The following is a 26,162-nucleotide window of genomic DNA, read 5'->3' as shown; positions in this document are numbered from 1 at the left end:
ACTCGTCAGTGAAAGAGCACTTTTTGCCAGTCCTGTGGTTAGTGTATATGACTATGAGGTAGATCATTAACGTCACCTAGTGCCTAGTCTAAACACTCCACTCCCTTGAACAAAGCCATAATCACTCTGAGACTGTCACCCTACTCCCAGTACGTCACAGTCACATGAGATGTTTACAGTGATGCAAGCTGTAGTGCCCACAGCCTGTTAATAGGAAAGTCAACAAAACAGGAAGGCCCATTCCAAGCATTCACATGGTCCCAAGACAGAAATAATGTTCCTTGATTTCATTCATGCAACCACTGGGAATATGACTCTAAAAAGACGCCCATTCAAGTAAAGTTAACCCCAGGTTATCTTTGCCTTTTAATAGCGTATCTCTATTATCATTGAATTGTAAATCCTGACTGCAGGTTAAACTGTCCTTTGTGTAATTGCTGTGTTGTTATGGGACACTAAACTGTTGTTCTGTGTTGTTTCTTAATGTTTACAGCAGACCACCATTTTCTCCTGGTGTCTGAGATAGTTGGTGCCAGAGAGACTGAAGAAGAAGACAGAACAAACAAAGATGGTAGAAGAACGCTCATCTAGCCTTCAATATCCCAACAATTTATTCTAGAGAACATTTAAGAGAATCAGTCAGAGGATGTCAGTTTGATGATGACGGAGCATTTCTGTAAAGTTTTGTTGGTTAATGAAAAGTTAACAGACAGTCAAACTCTACCATCCGGTAAACTAAATGTTGTCCTCCATTTTAATGACCAAACCAGACTCTCCTTCACTTTGCAGGCAGCCAACCGAAACGCTTGCTAGTGTACATCAATCCCTACAGTGGAAAACAAAGCGTGAAGCGGATTTACGAGCAGAGAGTAGCCTCACTTTTCTTCCGAGCCTCCATCTCCACCGACGTGATCGGTGAGTTCCTGTCAGAGGGCCTACATTAATATTTAAATAAAAAATGAGCTTTTATGGCCGGCAAATATTTATTTGTTGACTTGGCAAACAGCCTATACCCGCCAACCACTCCCAAGAATATGATTTTATTTATAGCACCGTCCATCAAGGGAACACTGTAATGGAAGCTGTGATAGTCGATACACATGGGAATCCATTCCAAACACATCTATGATTCATGGGAAGACCATGGATCGTCTAGGGCAGGAGTACTCAACTCTTACCCTACGAGGTCCGGAGGCTGCTGATTTTCTGTTCTACCTGATAATTAATTGCACCCACTTGGTGTGCCAGGTCTAAATCAGAACCCTGATTAGAGGGGGACAATGAAAACGAGGACTGGAACTGGCTTCGAGGTCCAGAGTTGAGTTTGAGGGGTCTAGGGTATTGGCAGGGGTAGGCATCACATAGCTTTGGAAGATCATGGATCGTCTAGGGCAGGGATGGGCAACGCCAGTCCTCGGGTGCCAGAGTGGTGTTTAACTTCTTCCCCATTCCTAGCAAACACAGCTGATTTAAATTAATTGCCTTCTAAACTGAAGATCATGATTATTGGAGTCAGGTGTGTTAGCTGGGGCTGGGGCAAAAGTGTGACAACAAGCAGGCCCCAGAGAACTGGAGTTGCCAATCCCTTGTCTAGGTTATTGGCCACTTGCGACCATAGAACAGTCATGGGCTTAAGGCTGGACCCAGCCCCATAGCTCGAGGTGTTTAAATTGTGTTGGCATTTCACCATTCGTTGGAACACTTTTATGGTCAAAAATATTGTTTTTTCCTTTTAGACAATGGGAGGAGCAATACTGTGTGAAGGATTCTATTATTTTTATTATTATTTTTTTTTTTGGGGGGGGGAGTTTGGGAATATTGCAGATAGATTGTAACTTTCATCAATGTAATTGTCTGCATCACTTCCAATCCCCCATATGTTTTTTTTCTCTCGCATATACAGTGGGGAGAACAAGTATTTGATACACTGCCGATTTTGCAGGTTTTCCTACTTACAAAGCATGTAGAGGTCTGTAATTTTTATCATAGGTACACTTCAACTGTGAGAGACGGAATCTAAAACAAAAATCCAGAACATCACATTGTATGATTTTTAAGTAATTCATTTGCATTTTATTGCATGACATAAGTATTTGATACATCAGAAAAGCAGAACTTAATATTTGGTACAGAAACCTTTGTTTGCAATTACAGGGATCATACGTTTCTTGTAGGTCTTGACCAGGTTTGCACACACTGCAGCAGGGATTTTGGCCCACTCCTCCATACAGACCTTCTCCAGATCCTTCAGGTTTCGGGGCTGTCGCTGGGCAATACGGACTTTCAGCTCCCTCCACAGATTTTCTATTGGGTTCAGGTCTGGAGACTGGCTAGGCCACTCCAGGACCTTGAGATGCTTCTTACGGAGCCACTCCTTAGTTGCCCTGGCTGTGTGTTTCGGGTCGTTGTCATGCTGGAAGACCCAGCCACAACCCATCTTCAATGCTCTTACTGAGGGAAGGAGGTTGTTGGCCAAGATCTCGCGATACATAGCCCCATCCATCCTCCCCTCAATGCGGTGCAGTCGTCCTGTCCCCTTTGCAGAAAAGCATCCCCAAAGAAGGATGTTTCCACCTCCATGCTTCACGGTTGGGATGGTGTTCTTGGGGTTGTACTCATCCTTCTTCTTCCTCCAAACACGGCGAGTGGTTTAGACCAAAAAGCTATATTTTTGTCTCATCAGACCACATGACCTTCTCCCATTCCTCCTCTGGATCATCCAGATGGTCATTGGCAAACTTCAGACGGGCCTGGACATGCTCTGGCTTGAGCAGGGGGACCTTGCGTGCGCTGCAGGATTTTAATCCATGACGGCGTAGTGTGTTACTAATGGTTTTCTTTGAGACTGTGGTCCCAGCTCTCTTCAGGTCATTGACCAGGTCCTGCCGTGTAGTTCTGGGCTGATCCCTCACCTTCCTCATGATCATTGATGCCCCACGAGGTGTGATCTTGCATGGAGCCCCGGACCGAGGGTGATTGACTGTCATCTTGAACTTCTTCCATTTTCTAATAATTGCGCCAACAGTTGTTGCCTTCTCACCAAGCTGCTTGCCTATTGTCCTGTAGCCCATCCCAGCCTTGTGCAGGTCTACAATTTTATCCCTGATGTCCTTACACAGCTCTCTGGTCTTGGCCATTGTGGAGAGGTTGGAGTCTGTTTGATTGAGTGTGTGGACAGGTGTCTTTTATACAGGTAACGAGTTCAAACAGGTGCAGATAATACAGGTAATGAGTGGAGAACAGGAGGGCTTCTTAAAGACAAACTAACAGGTCTGTGAGAGACGGAATTCTTACTGGTTGGTAGGTGATCAAATACTTATGTCATGCAATAAAATGCAAATTAATTACTTAAAAATCATACAATGTGATTTTCTGGATTTTTGTTTTAGATTCCGTCTCTCACAGTTGAAGTGTACCTATGATAAAAATGACAGACCTCTACATGCTTTGTAAGTAGGAAAACCTGCAAAATTGGCAGTGTATCAAATACTTGTTCTCCCCACTGTATATACACACATACATACAAATACATACATATAAATACATATCCTTTTAAACAAATATTTCCCTTTATTACTTTCCAACCCCACCACCCCTTCCCTAATTGGAGTAAACTAGTGAACAACAACGCTTAGGCCTCTACTTCCAGCTTATACATACTATATACATTTTATGGACACAGTCAATTTTATAATAATTCTATTTTGTTTGTTTTTACTCCTGAACTTCCTCAACCTCTCCGATCATTTTCATGATGTTCATCCGGTTTGCTTCTATATGCCATATCTTTCTAACTGTGCTCTTTCACAAAAGCTCTCAACCTATAACCTATATACTTATTATGGACACAGTATGCTTTACATTAGTTATCTTGTTGTTATTAGTTGTTGTTAGTTGTTATTAGTCCCATCCTTCAGCTCCATTCAACACCTCCCATCTACTGTATCTCTTAACACCATCCATATTGGATTTATATTTGCCATATATTTTTCAACCGTGATGTTTCACAAAAGTTCTGAACCCTTCTATTGTCATTGTTTCTACAGATTGAAAATTAAAATGTTTGCTAAAAGTATTATTATATCATTGATCGATTGACTATGACTTTTCAGATCACCCAGTAGTGCTATCTGCAGGGTTAGCTCCAGGTAAATATTGCAATCCTTCAGCCTTTCCTGGACCTGTGTCCAAAAACAAGCTACAAATGGACAGTACCAAAACAAATGATCTAATGATTCTGTCTCTTCGCAGCAAAATCTGCAGAGCTGGGAAGATTGTATATAAATAACATTCTATTGGTAGCAAGAATTTTGTATAATACTTTAAATTGAACAAATCTAAGTTTTGAATCCGGCTTTGTGTTGCGTATCAGTTTATAAACACTATACCATGGAATCGGTACGTCAAAAATCTCTTCCCAACTATTTTGCAGTCTATATGGGACGGCTGCCAATCCTTTGGTCCTTAAATTAAACTGGTATACTTTTTTATTTATCACCATTTTCTTTAACCAATTATGTTCTTTAATGCAGGGCCGACAGATAAGTTCCTTACTTTTTCCCGCTTCCACTTTAAATGTTTGCGGTAATGCTGCAATTATTTGGTTGTAATTTTGGGTAGAGCAGACATTTCCATATGTTGTTGTTAGCTGTGTGCAGGATTCTTGGCTTAACTATTGTGTGCAATGTCTTGACAAGCTTGTGACATATTCGTCATGGGTTTTTAATACTGACAATATAACTTGTTTCCATAGTTACGGAGAGTGCCAATCATGCCAGGGATCACTTGAAGACTGAGGTAGATTTGAAGCAATGTGACTGGTGAGTTTTAGACCCAGCAGGAAGACACTTCAATCACCTGGCATAGACTTTATTATCTCAGTCAGAAATTACTTTGTTGGTGCAAAAGACTAAGTGAAGATTTCCGTACAAAAGTCCATGTCCAACCACAATGCATTCATGTCTGAGGGAAGGGGACTGCTGAGAGCAAAGTGGACATTAATGGCAGTATCAATGCAACAACATTTTACATTTTAGTCATTTAGCAGATGCTCTTATCCAGAGCGACTTACAGTTAGTGAGTGCATACATTTCTCATACTGGCCCCCCGTGGGATACGAACCCACAACCCTGGCGCCATGCTCTACCAACTGAGCTTCAACAACATTAACATGAACGCTTAGGGGGGCAGAGTGTCTGCAGATTTTTACTCCTCCCTTGTACAGTCGTGGTCAAACGTTTTGAGAATGACACAAATACTAATTTTCACAAAGTCTGCTAACTCAGTTTTGGTGATGGCAATTTGCATATACTCCAGAATGTCATGAAGAGTGATCAGATGTCCCTCTTTGCTATGAAAAACATTTCCACTGCATTTCAGCCCTGCCACAAAAGGACCAGCTGCCATCATGTCAGTGATTCTCTCGTTAACACAGGTGAGAGTGGTGACGAGGACAAGGCTGGAGATCACTCTGTCATGCTGATTGAGTTAGAATAACAGACTGGAAGCTTTAAAAAGAGGGTGGTGCTTGAAATTATTGTTCTTCCTCTGTTAACCATGGTTACCTGCGGAAGCATAGTTCCCGCTCAGCCCAGTCAAAACTGTTCGCTGCTCTGGCACCCCAATGGTGGAACAAGCTCCCTCACGACGCCAGGACAGCGGAGTCACTCACCACCTTCCGAAGACATTTGAAACCCCAACACTTTCAGGAATACCTGGCATAGGATAAAGTAATCCTTCTACCCCAACCCACCCCCCCCCCCCCCCCCAAAAAAAAAAGAATGCACCAATTTGTAAGTCGCTCTGGATAAGAGCGTCTGCTAAATGACGTAAATGTAAATGTAAATGTTACCTGCAAGGAAACACGTGCCATCATCATTGCTTTGCACAAAAAGGGCTTCACAGGCAAGGATATTGCTGCTAGTAAGATTGCACCTATATCAACAATTTATTGGATCATCAAGAACTTCAAGGAGATAGGTTCAATTGTTGTGAAGAAGGCGTCAGGGCGCCCAAGAAAGTCCAGCAAGCGCCAGGACCGTCTCCTAAAGTTGATTCAGCTGCGGGATCGGGGCACCACCAGTGCAGAGCTTGCTCAGGAATGGCAGCAGGCAGGTGCGAGTGCATCTGCACGCACAGTGAGGCGAAGACTTTTGGAGGATGGCCTGGTGTCAAGAAGGGCAGCAAAGAAGCCACTTCTCTCCAGGAAAAACATCAGGGGACAGACTGATATTTTGCAAAAGGTACAGGGATTGGACTGGGGTAAAATCATTTTCTCTGATGAATCCCCTTTCTGATTGTTTGGGGCATCCGGAAAACACATTTTCCGTAAAAGACCAGGTGAGCGCTACCATCAGTCCTGTGTCATGCCAACAGTAAAGCATCCTGAGACCATTCATGTGTGGGGTTGCTTCTCAGCCAAGGGAATGGGCTCACTCACAATTTTGCCTAAGAACACAGCCATGAATAAAGAATGGTACCAACACATCCTCCGAGAGCAACTTCTCCCAACCATCCGAGAACAGTTTGGTGATGACCAATGCCTTTTCCAGTATGATGGAGCACCTTGCCATAAGGCAAAAGTGATAACTAAGTGGCTCGGGGAACAAAACATCGACATTTTGGGTCCTTGGCCAGGAAACTCTCCAGACCTTAATCCCATTGAGAACTTGTGGTTGATCCTCAAGAGGCGGGTGGACAAACAAAAACCCACAAATTCTGACAAACTCCAAGCTCAGTCAGGATGTGGCCCAGAAGTTAATTGACAGCATGCCAGGGCGGATTGCAGAGGTCTTGAAAAAGAAGGGTCAACACTGCAAATATTGACTCTTTGCATAAACTTAATGTGATTGTCAATAAAAGCCTCTGACACTTATGGAATGCTTGTAATTATACTTCAGTATAGCATAGTAACTAACATATGTTGTCCCACTGGCTATCATAAGTTGAATGCACCAATTTGTAAGTCGCTCTGGATAAGAGCGTCTGCTAAATGATGTAAATGTAAATCTGACAAAAATATATCATAACACTGAAGCAGCGAACTTTGAAGACCAATACTTGTGTCATTCTCATAACTTTTGACCACGACTGTACTTGATTGATCAATTAAGGTCACTGATTAGTTAGGAAATCCCTCACCTGGTTGTCTAGGTCTTAATTGGACACAAATTGAAAGGAAATAACACAAACCAGCAGACACTCTAAGGCTGGTCTCAAAGGAGTGTTTACATGCATCGTTGATGTGTGTCCCTGTTCAAGGTGGTGTGTGTGGGAGAGGACGGGATGTTCAGCGAGGTTGTCCATGGCCCTGGTGTCTAGGACCCAGAGTGATTCCAGAGTGGACCAGAACCAACCAAACCAGGACCTGGTTCCATGTGCGCTCCACATCGAAATCATCCCTGTAGGTGAGAGAGGAGGGGTGGGGAGAGGAGAGGGGAAGGGAGGAGAGAAGCAAAGGAGAGAAATGGAGGAGAGGTTAAAGAAGGGGAGAAGGTAAGGTAAAGGCCAGTTATAGCCCAGTTATAGCCCATAGAGTAGGACTGTGTTATACCTCCTCTGTTAGTGGCCATGGCTATGATTGACTCCCACGGTGGCTAACCTTAGCCCCCCATGTTCTATTATCTGGCTGTTGCTGAGTTACGGGTAGGAATCTCTATAGCAACAGGGCTTGGGGTCCCACATGGTGTTGTGAAGAGTCTATCACTCAAAACTCCATTAGAGGGGGCCTGTTGTGCTGCGTGACAGTTTTTAAAAAATCATCATGCATTTCACCACCGTGAAATCAATTTCTTCACAATACGTAAGGTTGAAGATGGAGGAGGAGAATCAAATCACAGCTGGTTAGGCCTATAGCTTCAGTGATTCTGCAGGTTAATACTACTTAGCATTGAGTGCCTGCTGCTGCTGGGGTCCAGAATTACAGCCTTTTTCCGGTCAGTCAGATGAAGATGAAATTATTTTTTGTCACCAAACTATAAGCCAGTTGACACTGTATCTAGAGAAAAGGACTCACAGTATCACCATTTTTGTTGTGCCTTGGTTGGTTTCCCACTGACAGGTTTCATGAGGTCAAGTATGGCATTTTCTGCTGCCACTGCTTAGCCTGTATAAACCTTTTAAATATTGTTACCTGTCAATCAATCATTACATAATTTTGAGGCTGATAAGTGATAGTGAACCTCTCAGTATCAAATAGACTTTCAGTGAATAATATGAGTGTTTACAAAGTCAACACAGCACACATACAGCCTTGGTGAGAGTATCCAGGTTTATCAGGTAACCTACCTAGATACCTAGTGGCTGTGTGTAATTCAACACATTCACATTGTCTTATCACATATTTTCTAGGTACTATGTTTAGTTAAATGACTGAACCTTGACTGTTATTCTATTAGTTAGGCAGACAGGGATAGTGAGAGAAGCTTTGGAAGGATTCAAATGAGGAAGTGAGTCTCAACTGCTGAAAATATATTCTAGATAAGAATCTGGAAATTCACGGAGGGATATTTTTAGCTGAGAGAGTAGCTAGTTTCTTCTCTTCTGTGAATATTTTGACTGGGTGTGGGTGTTAAGATTTGTTGTTTGAAAATGACTACATGCTTGGCTCACACAGTCACACACCCAAGTCAGCCAGACTTCCTTCACACAGATATCTTCAGTCTTCAGTAAGAAATAAGGAAGTGTAAACCAGTCTGTAAGTTTTCATTTAAATTCAGAAACTTTTCAAAAAGTATTGGAGTGTCACGATCGTTACAGGAAGCGGACCAAGGCGCAGCGTTGAAAGCGAACATATTTATTATATCAATGATCACACGATCAAAACAACAAAACGAAGACGTGACAGTCAATGGTCATACACAAACCAAATACGAACAAAATCCCACAAACCCGAATGAAAAACAGACAGTTTAAATATGGCTCCCAATCAGAGACAACCAACGAACAGCTGACACTCGTTGCCTCTGATTGGGAGTCACTAAGGCAAACATAGAAAACAACAAACCAGAACCCCCAACATAGAAACACACCACATAGAACAAACACACCCTGGCTCAACAACTAGAGTCCCATAGCCAGGGTGTGACAGTACCCCCCCCTAAAGGCGCGGACTGCGACCGCGCCTCAAAAAGAGCAAAACAGGGGAGGGCTGGGTGGGCATACCTCCTCGGCGGCGGTTCTGGCTCCGGGCTTGACCCCCACTCCTTCTCTAACCCCCCAAAGTACCCCTGGTCCGGTCTGGCCCTGCTGGCCGGAGCTGGACTGAACACTGGTGGAGCGGATTGCTCTAGCTCCGACGTGAAGCCTCTGACCGGTGCCGGACCAGCCACCGGTGGAACAGGCACGGGCCGTGCCGGACTGACGACGCACACCACTGGCTTGGTGTGGGAAGCAGGAGCGGGCCGAGCCGGGCTGTCGAAGCGCACCCCTGACTTGGTGCGGGGAACAGGCACGGGCCGTGCCGGACTGACGACGCACACCACTGGCTTGGTGTGGGGAGCAGGAGCGGGCCGAGCCGGGCTGTCGAAGCGCACCCCTGACTTGGTGCGGGGAACAGGCACGGGCCGTGCCGGACTGACGACGCACACCACTGGCTTGGTGTGGGGAGCAGGAGCGGGCTGAGCCGGGCTGTCGAAGCGCACCCCTGACTTGGTGTGGGGAGCAGGAGCGGGCCGAGCCGGGCTGTCGAAGCGCACCCCTGACTTGGTGCGGGGAACAGGCACGGGCCGTGCCGGACTGACGACGCACACCACTGGCTTGGTGTGGGGAGCAGGAGCGGGCTGAGCCGGGCTGTCGAAGCGCACCCCTGACTTGGTGCGGGGAGCAGGAACGGGCCGAGCCGGGCTGACGAAACGCACCACTGACTTGGTGCGGGGAGCAGGAATGGGCCGGACCGGGCTGACGACGCGCACCACTGACTTGGTGCGGGGAGCAGGAACAGGCCGGACCGTACTGGGAACACACACCACTGGCCCTACGTGGGGATCAGGAACAGGCCGGACCGGACTGGCAACACACGCCAGTACCTCTCGCCGTGCCTCTACAACCTCCTTCCCCCTGGTGACCAGTGACTCCCGTAACCTGGCGTCCTCCTCTGCCAATCCGCTGGGCCACTCTGCCGCGGTCTCCTGCTGGCCCGTCGTCCACGGCGTTAGCCCCCCCCCTAAAAAATTTCTGGGCGTCTCCCCTACCCGTGGACCAGGTCTCCATTTCCCTCGCCAGCCTTTCGCCCTTCTGCCACAAGGTCAAGCCCTTCTCCTCCTCACTCGGCTTGACCCAGTCGAGGAGGCGAAGGAGATCTGTTAGGGATCTCCCTGGCGATGGCTCCTGGACACGCTGCTTGGTCACATCTTGGTGGGATTTTCTGTCACGATCGTTACAGGAAGCGGACCAAGGCGCAGCGTTGAAAGCGAACATATTTATTATATCAATGATCACACGATCAAAACAACAAAACGAAGACGTGACAGTCAATGGTCATACACAAACCAAATACGAACAAAATCCCACAAACCCGAATGAAAAACAGACAGTTTAAATATGGCTCCCAATCAGAGACAACCAACGAACAGCTGACACTCGTTGCCTCTGATTGGGAGTCACTAAGGCAAACATAGAAAACAACAAACCAGAACCCCCAACATAGAAACACACCACATAGAACAAACACACCCTGGCTCAACAACTAGAGTCCCATAGCCAGGGTGTGACATGGAGAAGCAAACCAGTCAGCCCTTGTCACCATTTTACTCTCTGCTGTGTCATTGTCAGAGATTCTTCATAAGCGCAATCTGGAAAGAGAGGAGTGTGATTACTAAGCAATGATGAAGAGAACTCATCTTCGTACTCATCTCTTTGTCCATCTGTAAACGGCAGGTCTGATTTCCCAGGCTGCTCTCTGTTCTGTCATGGTTCCCTGAGTCAGCTGAAAACATCTAGCTTGCTTCCCAAATAGCACCCTATTCCCTATATAGTGCAATACTTTTGATCAGGGCCTATTAGGGAATAGGGTGCCATTTGGGAAGCATCCCTAGCATCAGTCTGCTATCTAGCTGTATAGATGGAAATAGGAAATAAGTCTGTCTCCTCACCGGTCTGTCTTGGTGTCATTGGTGCGTCTCAACAGATAGTAAATTATCAAACTGTGACAGATATGCCTGAAATTACTGTCCCCCGGCTGAACGGTAGAGCACGGTCGATAGAGACCTATTACCATAATATCAAATCAGAGATTTCGAAGTCAAATTGAACATTTCTCTCAAGTCCCAGGCAGGGTCTGCGTCTCGCTTTCCCCTCATTTACTGTAGTTTGTGCTGATTGCCCAGACCCAGACAGACCCATTGGCTATGATATCTTACTTTGGCACTGATACATATCACCTCTTTTCTTCCTAATAAAACTACTTAAGCTGTTTTTCTAACTCCGTCTCAAAACTATTTTCTTCAAAAACGTTTATGGTCATTGATGATTCAATAAAACAATATTTAAACAATGAAAACTCCCCGTGCTGTTTTCCTGGATACAGACAAAGGGCTAAAAAGCCATTTCAATAGAGATTTTACATTGAACATGCTTTTTAGTCCAGGACTAGGGTTAATCTGTTTCTGGGAAAATGGCCCCCAAAGTTGGTGGTTTGGGATTTGTCCTGAGACTCAAGGTACTATTACATGACTGACATGTGGCCTGTATCTCTCCTATCCAACAGGTTCGACTGACTGTATCTGCTATGCTACAACAGGCACCAACGATCCAGTGACTTCAGCCCTGCACATCATCATGGGTAAGTAGCCATACACAGACACATACAGTGACCTGTATAAAAGACACCTGTCCACAGACGCAATCAATCAATCAGATTCCAAACTCTCCACCATGGCCAAGACCAAAGAGCTCTCCAAGGATGTCAGGGACAAGATTGTAGACCTACAAAAGGCTGGAATGGGCTACAAGACCATCGCCAAGCAGCTTGGTGAGAAGGTGACAACAGTTGGTGCGATTATTCGCAAATGGAAGAAACACAAAAGAACTGTCAATCTCCCTCGGCCTGGGGCTCCATGCAAGATCTCACCTTGTGGAGTTCCAATGATCATGAGAACGGTGAGGAATCAGCCCAGAACTACACGGGAGGATCGTGTCAATGATCTCAAGGCAGCTGGGACCATAGTCACCAAGAAAACAATTGGTAACACACTACGCCGTGAAGGACTGAAATCCTGCAGCGCCCGCAAGGTCCCTCTGCTCAAGAAAGCACATATACAGGCCCATCTGAAGTTTGCCAATGAACATCTGAATGATTCAGAGGTCATATGATTGAGTGTAGTCTGGCCCAGGAGTGTGAAGGTGAACGGAAAGGCTCTGGAGCAACGAACAGCCCTTGCTGTCTCTGCCAGGCCGGTTCCCCTCTCTCCACTGGGGTTCTCTGCCTCTAACCCTGTTACAGGGGCTGAGTCACTGGCTTGCTGGTGCTCTTTCATGCCGTCCCTAGGAGGGGTGCGTCACTTGAGTGGGTTGAGTTACTGACGTGATCTTCCTGTCTGGGTTGGCGCCCCCCCCTTGGTTTGTGCTGTGGTGGAGACCTCTGTGGGCTATACTCGGCCTTGTCTCAGGATTGTAAGTTGGTGGTTGAGGATATCCCTCTACTGGTGCGGGGGCTGTGCTTTGGCAGAGTGGGTGGGGTTATATCCTTCCTGTTTGGCCCTGTCCGGGGGTTTCTTCGGATGGGGCCACAGTGTCTCCGGACCGCTCCTGTCTCAGCCTCCAGTATTTATGCTGCAGTAGTTTATGTGTCGGGGGGCTGGGGTTAGTTGGTTATACCTGGAGTACTTCTCCTGTCTTATCCAGTGTCCTGTGTGAATTTAAGTATTCTCTCGTTCTCTCTTTCTCTCTGAGAACCTGAGCCCTAGGACCATACGTCAGGACTACCGGGCATGCTGACACCTTGCTGTCCCCAGTCCGCCTGGCCTTGCTGCTATTCCAGTTTCAACTGTTCTGCCTGCGGTTACGAAACCCCTACCTGTCCCAGACCTGCTGTTTTCAACTCTTAATGATCGGCTATGAAAAGCCAACTGAGAGACCTGAGCCCTAGGACCATACGTCGGGACTACCGGCCGTGGTGACTCCTTGCTGTCCCCAGTCCGCCTGGCCTTGCTGCTATTCCAGTTTCAACTGTTCTGCCTGCGGTTATGGAACCCCTACCTGTCCCAGACCTGCTGTTTTCAACTCTTAATGATCGGCTATGAAAAGCCAACTGAGATTTATTCCTGATTATTATTTGACCATGCTTGTCACTTATGAACATTGAACATCTTGGCATGGTTCTGTTATAATCTCCACCCGGCACAGCCAGAAGAGGACTGGCCACCCCTCATAGCCTGGTTCCTCTCTAGGTTTCTTCCTAGGTTTTGGCCTTTCTAGGGAGTTTTTCCTAGCCACCGTGCTTCTACACCTGCATTACTAGCTGTTTGGGGTTTTAGGCTGGGTTTCTGTACAGCACTTCGAGATATCAGCTGATGTACGAAGGGCTATATAAAATAAAATTGATTGATTGATTGAACTGGGTGAAAGTGTTGTGGTCAGATGAGACCAAAATCGAGCTCTTTGGCATCAACTGAACTCGCTGTGTTTGGAGGAGGAGGAATGCTGCCTATGACCCCAAGAACACCATACCCACCGTCAAACATGGAGGTGGAAACATTATGCTTTGGGTGTGTTTTTCTGCTAAGAGGACAGGACAACTTTACCGCATCAAAGGGACGATGGACGGCGCCATGTACCGTCAAATCTTGGGTGAGAACCTCCTTCCCTCAGCCAGGGCATTGAAAATGGGTCGTGGATGGGTATTCCAGCATGACAATGACCCAAAACACATGGCCAAGGCAACAAAGGAGTGGCTCAAGAAGAAGCACATTAAGGTCCTGGAGTGGCCTAGCCAGTCTCCAGACCTTAATCCCATAGAAAATCTGTGGAGGGAGCTGAAGGTTCGAGTTGCCAAACGTCAGCCTCGAAACCTTAATGACTTGGAGAAGATCTGCAAAGAGGAGTGGGACAAAATCCCTCCTGAGATGTGTGCAAACCTGGTGGCCAACTACAAGAAACGTCTGACCTCTGTGATTGCCAACAAGGGTTTTGCCACCAAGTACTAAAAAGGTTTAAAGGTCCGGCTCCAGTATCCAACAAATACACAAAATAGGCAAATACCCCAATGCGGGGTTTGAGTCAATTCCAGTAAATTCAGGAAGGACACTGAAATTCCAATTCTCTTCCATGCTTTTCAATGAGGAAACTTTGGAATTGGAATTTGGTTTACTTTCTGAATTGACTGATATTGAAATGGCATTGACCCCAACCCTGACTCCAAGACTATTCTATATTGAGTGTTCTGTGACATCATTCCAACCAATTGAATAAGGCCCTTTCTGTCTGTCTTTCTGCCTATTCTGTTTGATCCTCCTCCATCACAACAACACCTTCCTCAGGTACTCCGTCTCGCTGCTCTGATACGGTTTCTACGGAGATGTGCTGACGGACAGCGAGAGGAAGCGCTGGATGGGGCCTTCCAGATACAACCTCTCAGGTAAATAATGGAGTTATAATTGTTATTACCATGTAATTACCACATTATTATAATGTAGTTACAATTGCAGTCAAACAATGTAATGACGGTATTATTATTAGTTAATACGTTATGTAATAGAAACAATTCTCAATTTCCAAATATGACCTACAGTGAAGGGGAGTGGAGAAAAGAAACATTTCACACGTCACCATCAGGATTTTCAAAGCCACACACTGCTTCTGTTGCAGGTCTAAAGACGTTCCTGACCCATCAGTACTATGAAGGGACCGTCGCTTTCCTGCCCGCTGAGGACAACCTGGGGAACCCTAGAGACAAGATCAAGTGCAGAACTGGGTGCCATATCTGTGAGCAGTGTGCCAACAATAGGCAGCCCCTCTCATGGGATCATGTCTACAAGATGGCTGAAGAGAACGCTGGCAAGGGTAAGAGGTTATAGCCCTCTGTAAGTCTGTGCCGTGTGTAGTCTTTTCCCTGTTGCCATGTCTGTTGATAAAGCTGACCATTACCCAGCGATAAGCATGATGTCCCTCCTGTCCCCACGTCTGTTCCCTCGTCTGTCTGTCTCTCCCTCACTGCCATGACGCTCTACAGACAGTCAGAGTAGACCGTTTGGTGTTGAAGACACACACACACTCCTCACAGCACACTCTTCTCGTCACATACCATTATCTACCCCCCCCCCCCCCCAAACACCACATACACACACTACAGTCCCCACTTTTAGGAAATGGGAAACTCTCTTCTCAGCTGGCGTTTGTTTATTCCTAGCAGCAGATACAGTTGAAGTCGGAAGTTTACATACACCTTAGCCAAATACATTTAAACTCAGTTTTTCACAATTCCTGACATTTAATCCTAGTAAAAATTCCCTGTCTTAGGTCAGTTAGGATCACCACTTTATTTTAAGAATGTGAAATGTCAGAATAATAGTAGAGAGTGATTTATTTCAGTTTTTATTTCTTTCATCACATTCCCAGTGGGTCAGAAGTTTACATACACTCAATTAGTATTTGGTAGCATTGCCTTTAAATTGTTTAACTTCGGTCAAACCTTTCCGGGAGCCTTCCACAAGCTTCCCACAATAAGTTGGGTGAATTTTGGCCCATTCCTCCTGACAGAGCTGGTGTAACTGAGTCAGGTTCATAGGCCTCCTTGCTCGCACACGCTTTTTCAGTTCTGCCCACAGATTTTCTATAGGATTGAGGTCAGGGCTTTGTGATGGCCACTCCAATACCTTGACTTTTGACCTTAAGCCATTTTGCCACAACTTTGGAAGTATGCTTGTGGTCACTGTCCATTTGGAAGACCCATTTGCGACCAAGCTTTAACTTCCTGACTGATGTCTTGAGATGTCGCTTCAATATATCCACATAATTTTCCTTCCTCATGATGCCATCTATTTTGTGAAGTGCACCAGTCCCTCCTGCAGCAAAGCATCCCCACAGCATGATGCTGCCACCCCCGTGATTCACGGTTGGGATGGTGTTCTTCGGCTTGCAAGCATCCCCCCTTTTCCTCCAAACATAATGATTGTCATTATGGCCAAACAGTTCTATTTTTGTTTAATCAGACCATCGGACATTTCTCCAAAATGTACGATCTTTGTCCCCATGTGCAGTTGCAAACCGTAGTCTGGCTTTTGTATGCCGATTTTGGAGCAGTGGCTTCTTCCTTGCTGAGCGGCCTTTCAGGTTATGTCGATATAGGACTCGTTTTACTCTGGATATAGATACTTTTGTACCTGTTTCCTCCAGCATCTTCACAAGGTCCTTTGCTGCTGTTCTGGGATTGATTTACAGTTTTCACACCAAAGTACGTTCATCTCTAGGAGACAGAACGCATCTCCTTCCTGAGCGGTATGACGGCTGCGTGGTCCCATGGTGTTTATACTTGCATACTATTGTTTGTACAGATGAACGTGGTACCTTCAGGCGTTTGGAAATTGTTCCCAAGGATGAACCAGACTTGTGGGGGTCTACCATTTTTTTCCTGAGGTCTTGGCTGATTTATTTTGATTTTATCATGATGTCAAGCAAAGAGGCACTGAGTTTGAAGGTAGGCCTTGAAATACATCCACAGGTACACCTCCAATTGACTCAAATTATGTCAATTAGCCAATCAGAAGCTTCTAAAGCCATGACATAATTTTCTGGAATTTCCCAAGTTGTTTAAAGGCACAGTCAACTTAGTGTATGTAAACTTCTGACCCACTGGAATTGTGATACAGTGAATTATAAGTGAAATAATCTGCCTGTAAACAATTGTTGGAAAAATTACTTGTGTCATGCACAAAGTAGATGTCCTAACCGACTTGCCAAAACTATAGTTTGTTACCAAGAAATTTGTGGAGTGGTTGAAAAACGAGTTGTAATGACTCCAACCTAAGTGTATGTAAACTTCCGATTTCAACTTTAGGAGGGTACATCGTGTTTTACTGAGCGCCACAGAGAGATCCCCTTTTTCCTCTCCTCTCCCGGGACTCTAATTGGTGTTAATTTCCGGCTTCTCTGTTGTGGCTGGCTGGGACACACACACACACACACACACACACACACAGAGGGAGACAGAACCCCACTAATCAGGGAGATAGTCGGCCTGGCTGCCAGAGTTGGTGGGGGACTTGCTGTGCTCATTTTGGCGATCAAATCTCCAACAACTGCTTAAGCAATGGGGCAAGACGCCGGCTGGGTGCCACGGCACAAACAAGCCTCCCAAAATGTTAATGTGCGAGGGACACTTGAGAGGATCTCGAGCTAAGACAATGCCAAGGCCCACAATAAAGTTTGTAAATGACTAATCATAATCCGATTGGTAGTTTTTGAAGACATCTAATAATTTACTTTCCAATTAAATGTATTTGTTTTTTAGTCCCTGTGGACTTGTTAATGTTGGGTCAGGTTATCGCTCCCGTGAGTTTGTTTTACGAGACAAGGAGAAGACTAATTAAGCGTTTTATGGCCTCGGATCACATAATATTCCCCCTGCGATCAGAGATATTATCGTAAAACACTCAGACATTTTGGAGTTACTGTATGTCCCCCATTAAACCACTCAACCACAAATTTAATGGCAGAAGACTTTGATTCACCTGAGTGTTACCGAGTGGTATCACATGAGTGTAATAACACATCATGTTTTGTCCAGCCTCGCTCCTGATTTTAGAGCACCCCAAAGAGTCAACAAGAGTGTTTTTATATTTTACTAGCAATCTACAGACACAGCACTGCAGGAAGAATTTCCCCAAAGGGATGACACGTTTAATCGATCAACTCCTCTTGTGTTTAAAGAGACCAGCGGTGATGGTGTGTAGCGGGTGATCCGGGGGAAGTTCCTAGCAATCAACGCTGCCAGTATGAGCTGTGCCTGTCCTCGCAACCCTAGAGGCCTGTCGGCCTCTGCCCACCTGGCCAATGGCACCACAAGGCCTCCCGCCTCGACTTCCTCCAACACCTCATATGACACACCAACAAGGACGACCAGGTAGGTAACTCTTTGAGTTGTTATTGAAAATATTTTTTTGCTATTTATTCATTTTCACATTGGTAATCATAGAAGATCATTCGATGTAAGATGATTAAATCAGAGGGGGATATCATCCCCCCCAAAAAGTTATAAGATTTAGCAAAGTTATTTGCTAAGTAAGTACTATTATTTTCAAACAATATTAATCTCAGGTAATGTATTGTGGATCAAGCCAGTAAAACTTTTGAAAGTCACAAGGAGTTCAGGAGGAGATGGAGAATGCATCAGTCACTTACTCACTCAGTCACTCTCAGCTCTCTCACATACTACATGTTATGGGTTACTCAGCCTTCACAGAGACAGATGGAGATTGAGTGGGAGAGAGTTTCCCTGTGCTTTGCGTCATGGTTTAGTTGGCTGACACAGCTCTTTCTAAACCAGGGTATACCTCAGTTCAGACATGCTCTTGGTTCCCACTCTCCTCTCTCACTTTTCGTAAATATCCCAATTCTGCAAAGCGCTCTGGATAACTTGCATCATGCTCCTGCGCGTACTGCCACACATACATACACACATACATACACACACACACACACACATACATACATACATACATACATACATACATACATACATACATACATACATACATACATACATACATACATACATACATGCATGCATGCATACAGTACCAGTCAAAAGTTTGGACACACCTACTCATTCCAGGGTTTTTCTTTATTTTGACTATTTTCTACATTGTAGAATAATAGTCAAGACATCTAAACTATGAAATAACACATATGGAATCATGTAGTAACCAAAGAAGTGTTAAACAAATCAAAATATATTTTATATTTGAGATTCTTCAAATAAAATAGCCTCCCTTTGCCATGATGACAGCTTTGCACACTCTTGGCATTCTCTCAACCAGATTCATGAGGTAGTCACTTGGAATGCATTTCAATTAACAGGTGTGCTTTCTTAAAAGTTAATTTGTGGAATTAATGTGTTTGAGCCAATTGGTTGTGTTGTGACAAGGTAGGGGTGGTATACAGAAGATAGCCCTATTTGGTAAAAGACCAAGTCCATATTATGGCAAGAACAGCTCAAATAAGCAAAGAGAAACGACAGTCCATCATTATTTTAAGACATGAAGGTCAGTCAATACGGAACATTTCAAGAATTTGTAAAGTTTCTTCAAATGCAGTCACAAAAAAACATCAAGCGCTATGATGAAACTGGCTCTCATGAGGACCACCAGAGGAAAGGAAGACCCAGAGTTACCTCTGCTGCAGAGGATAAGTTCATTAGAGATAACTGCACCTCAGATTGCAGCCCAAATATATGCTTCACAGAGTTCAAGTAACAGACACATCTCAACATCAACTGTTCAGAGGAGACTGTGTGAATCAGGTCTTCGTGGTCGAATTCCTGCAAAGAAACCACTACTAAAGGACACCAATAAGAAGACAATACTTGCTTGGGCCAAGAAATATGAGCAATGGACATTAGACCGGTGGAAATATGTCCTTTGGTCTGATGAGTCCAAATTTGAGATTTTGGGTTCCAACCGCCGTGTCTTTGAGACGCAGAGTAGGTGAACGGATGATTTTCGCATGTGTGGTTCCCACTGTGAAGCATGGAGGTGTGATGGTGTGGGGGTGCTTTGCTGGCACACTTAACCAGCATGACTACCACAGCATTCTGCAGCGATACGCCATCCCATCGGGTTTGCGCTTAGTGGGACTATCATTTGTTTTTCAACAGGACAATGACCCAAAACACACCTCCAGGCTGTGTAAGGGCTATTTGACCAAGAAGGATGATAGAGTGCTGCATCAGATGACCTGGCCTCCACAATCACCCAACCTCAACCCAATTGAGATGGTTTAGGATGAGTTGGACTGCAGAGTGAAGGAAAATAAGCCACAAGTGCTCAGCATATGTGGGAACTCCTTCAAGACTGTTGGAAAAGCATTCACCATGAAGCTGGTTGAGAGAATGCCAAGAGTGTGCAAAGTTGTCATCAAGGCAAAGGGTGGCTACTTTGAAGAATCTCAAATATAAAATATATTTTGATTTGTGTAACACTTTTTTGGTTACTACATGATTCCATATGTGTTATTTCATAGTTTTGATGTCTTCACTATTATTATACAATGTAGAAAATAGTAAAAATAAAGAAAAACCCTGGAATGTGTAGGTGTGTCCAAACTTTTGACTGGTACTGCACAAACAGGTGGGACGGTAGGATGTTCATTGCATTATACCTCTGTAATATCTGCATAGCCCATCCACCAAGGAGAGAAACAAGGAGTGAGAGGCCACTTAATGTATTCATAGTTTTGTCAGAAAGCCTTTTAGAGGACACTTGGTATGAATACTAACCAGGTTCAGTCATAAAGTGAGTGTGATGGAGAATAAATCTCTTTGACACCCTCTCCTCTCTTCTCAGACAGCCTGTGGAGTAGAACTGAGTAGTGATGGGGGGATAAAGAGAGATTGTTTTCTGAGGCAGTGAATGATTGAGACCTTGGTACTGTTGACTGACCCTTTCTTTTCGGCCTCTTTTCCCTACTTTCTATCCATCCCCTCTTGTCTTCACTCCCTTCTTCTTATTCCTACCTCTTTCCATCTTTCATTCTCTATATGCTGTACCTCCCTCCCCTAACTTCACACCCCCCCTCCCTCTCTGCCTCCACAGTTTGACATGTCCTTCGTGGAGGGGAACCGTGTGCGGCGGTTCCGGTTGATTCCGAAGCACAGAAATGTGACCTCAGAGATGGACCTGAGTGAGACAAGCGAGAAGAAGATCTTTAACCAGATCTGTACGGCCCATCCCAGCTACGACACAGGCCATAGCAACTGGAACTGTGACGGGGAGATCCTGCCTCATGCGGCTATACAAGTCAGGTACGCTATTCAGAATTGTTGGTTTTGTTAAGAGATTTACCCACACGCAAACACACACACACACACACACACAAGTGGTCCCACTTCTTCCACCACAACATCAGTAGAGATCTTTATATAGCATGATGGTGGCTCTCCCTCCACCACAACGATTTCAGTAGAGATCTTTATATAGCATGACAGTGGCTTTCCTCCTGAACACATCATTTACTTTATGCTCCGTTATACTTTGCCAATGAGGCATGGCTGTGTAATTCTAGTTTATCTAATTTAATATCCCTCCCACTGTTAAGAGCCTACTTATTTTTAATTAAAATACAAGACAATTCATTTATTGCCTTTTTCCTCTCCAGTAATTGTTCTTGGAATGAGTCAGCAAATGAGCGGCTGAGATAACTGATGGTGATAACCCTGATCGGCCCAAAAAAAATCGGGAAAAAAAGAAGACAGAAAGAAATTGGCTGCTTTCTTTCACTGCTAGACACAATATAAACTCATCAAAAAAAGAAACATATTTTTTCAGGACCCTGTCTTTCAAAGATAATTCGTAAAAATCCAAATAACTTCACAGATCTTCATTGTAAAGGATTTAAACACAGTTTCCCATGCTTGTTCAATGAACCATAAACAATGAATGAACATGCACCTGTGGAACGGTCGTTAAGACACTAACAGCTTACAGACGGTAGGCAATTAAGGTCACAGTTATGAAAACTTAGGACACTAAAGAGGCCTTTCTACTGACTCTGAAAAACACCAAAAGAAAGATGCCCAGGGTCCCTGCTCATCTGCATGAACGTGCCTTAGGCATGCTGCAAGGAGGCATGAGGACTGCAGATGTGGCCAGGGCAATAAATTGCAATGTCCGTACTGTGAGACGCCTAAGACGGCTCTACAGGGAGACAGGACGGACAGCTGATCGTCCTCGCAGTGGCAGACCACGTGTAACAACACCTGCACAGGATCGGTACATCCGAACATCACACCTGTGGGACAGGTACAGGATGGCAACAACAACTGCCCGAGTTACACCAGGATCGCACAATCCCTCCATCAGTGCTCAGACTGTCTGCAAAAGGCTGAGAGAGGCTGGACTGAGGGATTGTAGGCCTGTTGTACGGCAGGTCCTCACCAGACATCACCGGCAACAATGTCGCCTATGGGCACAAACCCATCGTCGCTGGACCAGACAGGACTGGCAAAAGGTGCTCTTCACTGACGAGTCGCGGTTTTGTCTCACCAGGGGTGATGGTTGGATTCGCGTTTATCGTCAAAGGAATGAGCGTTACACCCGAGGCCTGTACTCTGGAGCGGGATCGATTTGGAGGTGGAGGGTCCGTCATGGTCTGGGGCGGTGTGTCACAGCATCATCGGACTGAGCTTGTTGTCATTGCAGGCAATCTCAACGCTGTGCGTTACAGGGAAGACATCCTCCTCCCTCATATGGTACCCTTCCTACAGGCTCATCCTGACATGACCCTCCAGCATGACAATGCCACCAGCCATACTGCTCATTCTGTGCGTGATATCCTGCAAGACAGGGTAACATCTCACAGCAAGAACTGGCAAATCTGGTGCAGTCCATGAGAAGGAGATGCAATGCAGTACTTAATGCAGCTGGTGGCCACACCAGATACTGACTGTTACTTTTGATGTTGACCTCCCCCTTTGTTCAGGGACACATTATTCAATTTCTGTTAGTCACATGTCTGTGGAACTTGTTCAGTTTATGTCTCAGTTGTTGAGTCTTGTTATGTTCATACAAATATGTACACATGTTAAGTTTGCTGAAAATAAACGCAGTTGACAGTGAGAGGACGTTTCTTTTTTTGTTGAGTTTAAGTAGGTGACTTCAATTGTTTAATTTTTTTACTAAGTAACTTGGTTAAGTGTTTGATTGAGTCTATCTGGATTGCCTGATGGGCAGTGCATGCACATATGGGATTTTTCCATTGCTTCTATTGCACCAGGCAAGCTCAGTCAAGCACAGCTGTAGTATTTGAAAGAAAACAAATACTAATTGAACCACCAGTGTGACTGACTGAAAAATAAAATCTGTATGGTCCTTGCAGCATCATCTGAGTTTATTTTTTATTAAAGTCGGGGTCTCCATACTGCACACTACTAACGGACCATTCCAGGTCTCATCACAGTGTTTCTGTAACCAAGCCACGTGGAAGCTAAATACCAATCTCAATTCTTACTCTAAAATGGACAATAAAGCTTCTGAACTTGGAACTTGAGCTCCATTCCATTAGTTTTACATCTGTAATATGGACAGTAAAGTCAGACGGGAAACGAACACTCATTATATTGATAAATGTGTAACTTTCCTTCTGTGTGTCTGTCTCTCTACAGTGTTCACTGCCAGCTGATCCGACGATTTGCCCGACGCGTCGAGAGGGGGGCCACACTTGACGAATACACATGGTCTGTAATAGAAGGATCTAATCTAATCTCTCGAGGCAAGCTGAGGGTGACCAGCTATCCCGAATTGTGCTAGAAAGTCCTGCATTTTGGCCCTTTATTCTTCATCCTGCATCCACACATGCATGTCCCGCATTTTATAAAAACATTATAACATTAATTTTAAAAACAAAAAAAACAATTTGTCTCGTATTTCAGACTTCCCATTTATTTGATGAGAATTGCCATCAGGTTGCGCTTTTGACAAGATATATAGGCTATCATATGGGGCTTACCCTTCCCAGTCAAGTATATTTTCTGATACATCTTCCACAAAGGGCAACAGTTAGTCTATTTAGAAGTTACTTAGTTAAGACTAGTTCTCTCTGCAGTCTCTGCAGAGTAGCCCCCCTCACTAGCAGTGGTTTGTCATCTGTGTGTAGGGTAATGTCTTTTTGAGAGTGCCATCATAATGAGTTAGCGCCGTTACAATTATACACCAGACTGCCAACAGATAGATGCTGCCTTCTACAGCCAAGACACTTCTACAGCCAAGACATCAACCAACTCCAGGACACACACATCTATCATCTGCCACTGTGAAACCACACACAGACCTAAACTCTCAACACTGTGGGAGGCTCAGCCTGTTCTTTTGGAAATCTCTCCAAGATCATTACTGGTTGCTGTGAATGGCCATGATTATATTTCAACTCTGAGCTGTGAGTGAATCAGGTAGTGCTATAATGTTCCCTGTCGGTGTATGGTCTCTGAGGCTGTCAGATTCTGATGAACTGGCTGATGTGAGTCTCTTTGCTGTATAATACATATATCTGTGTGGAACCAAAAGGTGCCATGTCAGTCCCACCCTGACTCACTAAGCCAGCTGACTAGGCGGAACATTTTGACTGTAACACAGATAACACATGGGTCTTGTATGGATATGAGTTCTGCTGTAATGACTGAATATTACGTAATCCATTTCTCTTGCAGGTCTCAAGATGACATGACAAACTGTATGTAACTAAACTGCTATGTGGATTAGGATTTGATATGTATGAATGTTTGGATACAGTTGAATAAAGTGCTTTTAAACTAATATGAGCTTGTTAACATAATTTTTTGAAGATTGTGACTTTGGTGTCAAGTGCAAATATATTTTTTACAGTAGCCTTTCAGGCTTTTAAGAAACATAAAGCCTTCATCAACCCTGTGAAGGTTTTGTAGTGGGTCTATGTACTGTACCAGTCAAAAGTTTGAACACACCTACTCATTCCAGGGTTTTTCTTTATTTGTACTATTTTCTACATTGTAGAATAATAGTGAAGACATCAACACCATGAAATAACACATATAGAAACATGTAGTAACCAAAAAAGTGTTAAACAAATCAAAATAAACTCAGCAAAAAAAGAAACATATTTTTTCAGGACCCTGTCTTTCAAAGATAATTCATAAAAATCCAAATAACTTCACAGATCTTCATTGTAAAGGGTTTAAACGCTGTTACCCATGCTTGTTCAATGAACCATAAACAATGAATGAATATGCACCTGTGGAACGGTCGTTAACATTTACATTTACATTTACGTCATTTAGCAGACGCTAACAGCTTACAGACGTAGGCAATTAAGGTCACAGTTATGAAAACCTAGGACACTAAAGAGGCCTTTCTACTGACTCTGAAAAACACCAAAAGATAGATGGCCAGGGTCCCTGCTCATCTGCGTGAACGTGCCTTAGGCATGCTGCAAGGAGACATGAGGACTGCAGATGTGGCCAGGGCAATACATTTCAATGTCCGTACTGAGAGACGCCTAAGACAGCGCTACAGGGAGACAGGACGGACAGCTGATCGTCCTCGCAGTGGCAGACCACGTGTAACAACACCTGCACAGGATCGGTACATCCGAACATCACACCTGCGGGACAGGTACAGGATGGCAACAACAACTGCCCGAGTTACACCAGGAACGCACAATCCCTCCATCAGTGCTCAGACTGTCTGCAATAGGCTGAGAGAGGCTGGACTGAGGGCTTGTAGGCCTGTTGTAAGGCAGGTCCTCACCAGACATCACCGGCAACAACGTCGCCTATGGGCACAATCCCACCGTCGCTGGACCAGACAGGACTGGCAAAAAGTGCTCTTCACTGACAAGTCGCGGATTTGCCTCACCAGGGGTGATGGTCGGATTCGCGTTTATCGTCAAAGGAATGAGCGTTACACCGAGGCCTGTACTCTGGAGCGGGATCGATTTGGAGGTGGAGGGTCCGTCATGGTCTGGGGCGGTGTGTCACAGCATCATCGGACTGAGTTTGTTGTCATTGCAGGCAATCTCAACGCTGTGCGTTACAGGGATGACATTCTCCTCCCTCATGTGGTGCCCTTCCTGCAGGCTTCCTGACATGACCCTCCAGCATGACAATGCCACCAGCCATACTGCTCGTTCTGTGCGTGATTTCCTGTAGAAAAGATTGTCAGTGTTCTGCCATGGCCAGCGAAGAGCCCAGATATCAATCCCATTGAGCACGTCTGGGACCTGTGAGGGTTAGGGCCATTCCCCCCAGAAATGTCCGGGAACTTGCAGGTGCCTTGGTGGAAGAGTGGGGTAACATCTCACAGCAAGAACTGGCAAATCTGGTGCAGTCCATGAGGAGGAGATGCACTGCAGTACTTAATGCAGCTGGTGGCCACACCAGATACTGACTGTTACTTTGTTGACCCCCCCCCCCCCCCCCCCCCCTTTGTTCAGGGACACATTATTCCATTTAGTCACATGTCTGTGGAACTTGTTCAGTTTAT

General features: G+C 45.0%; 1 pseudogene across 1 annotated transcript; it reads left to right on the top strand.

The window, feature by feature from the left end:
- Positions 1–4,389: 4,389 nt before the first annotated feature.
- On the top strand, positions 4,390–24,458 carry LOC311146912 (ceramide kinase-like; annotated as a pseudogene). The gene is made up of 8 exons (XR_014615603.1): positions 4,390–4,398; positions 7,261–7,406; positions 11,705–11,779; positions 14,408–14,572; positions 14,803–14,997; positions 17,863–18,055; positions 20,745–20,953; positions 23,312–24,458. The product of XR_014615603.1 is annotated as a ceramide kinase-like (transcript).
- The last annotated feature ends 1,704 nt before the right edge of the window (positions 24,459–26,162 follow it).

The sequence above is a fragment of the Coregonus lavaretus genome (genome assembly GCF_964263955.1).
Source record: "Coregonus lavaretus genome assembly, chromosome: 19".
Lineage (NCBI taxonomy): Eukaryota > Metazoa > Chordata > Actinopteri > Salmoniformes > Salmonidae > Coregonus > Coregonus lavaretus.
The sequence above is the reverse complement of the archived record's forward strand: the minus strand, read 5'-3'. Positions and strand labels throughout refer to the sequence as shown.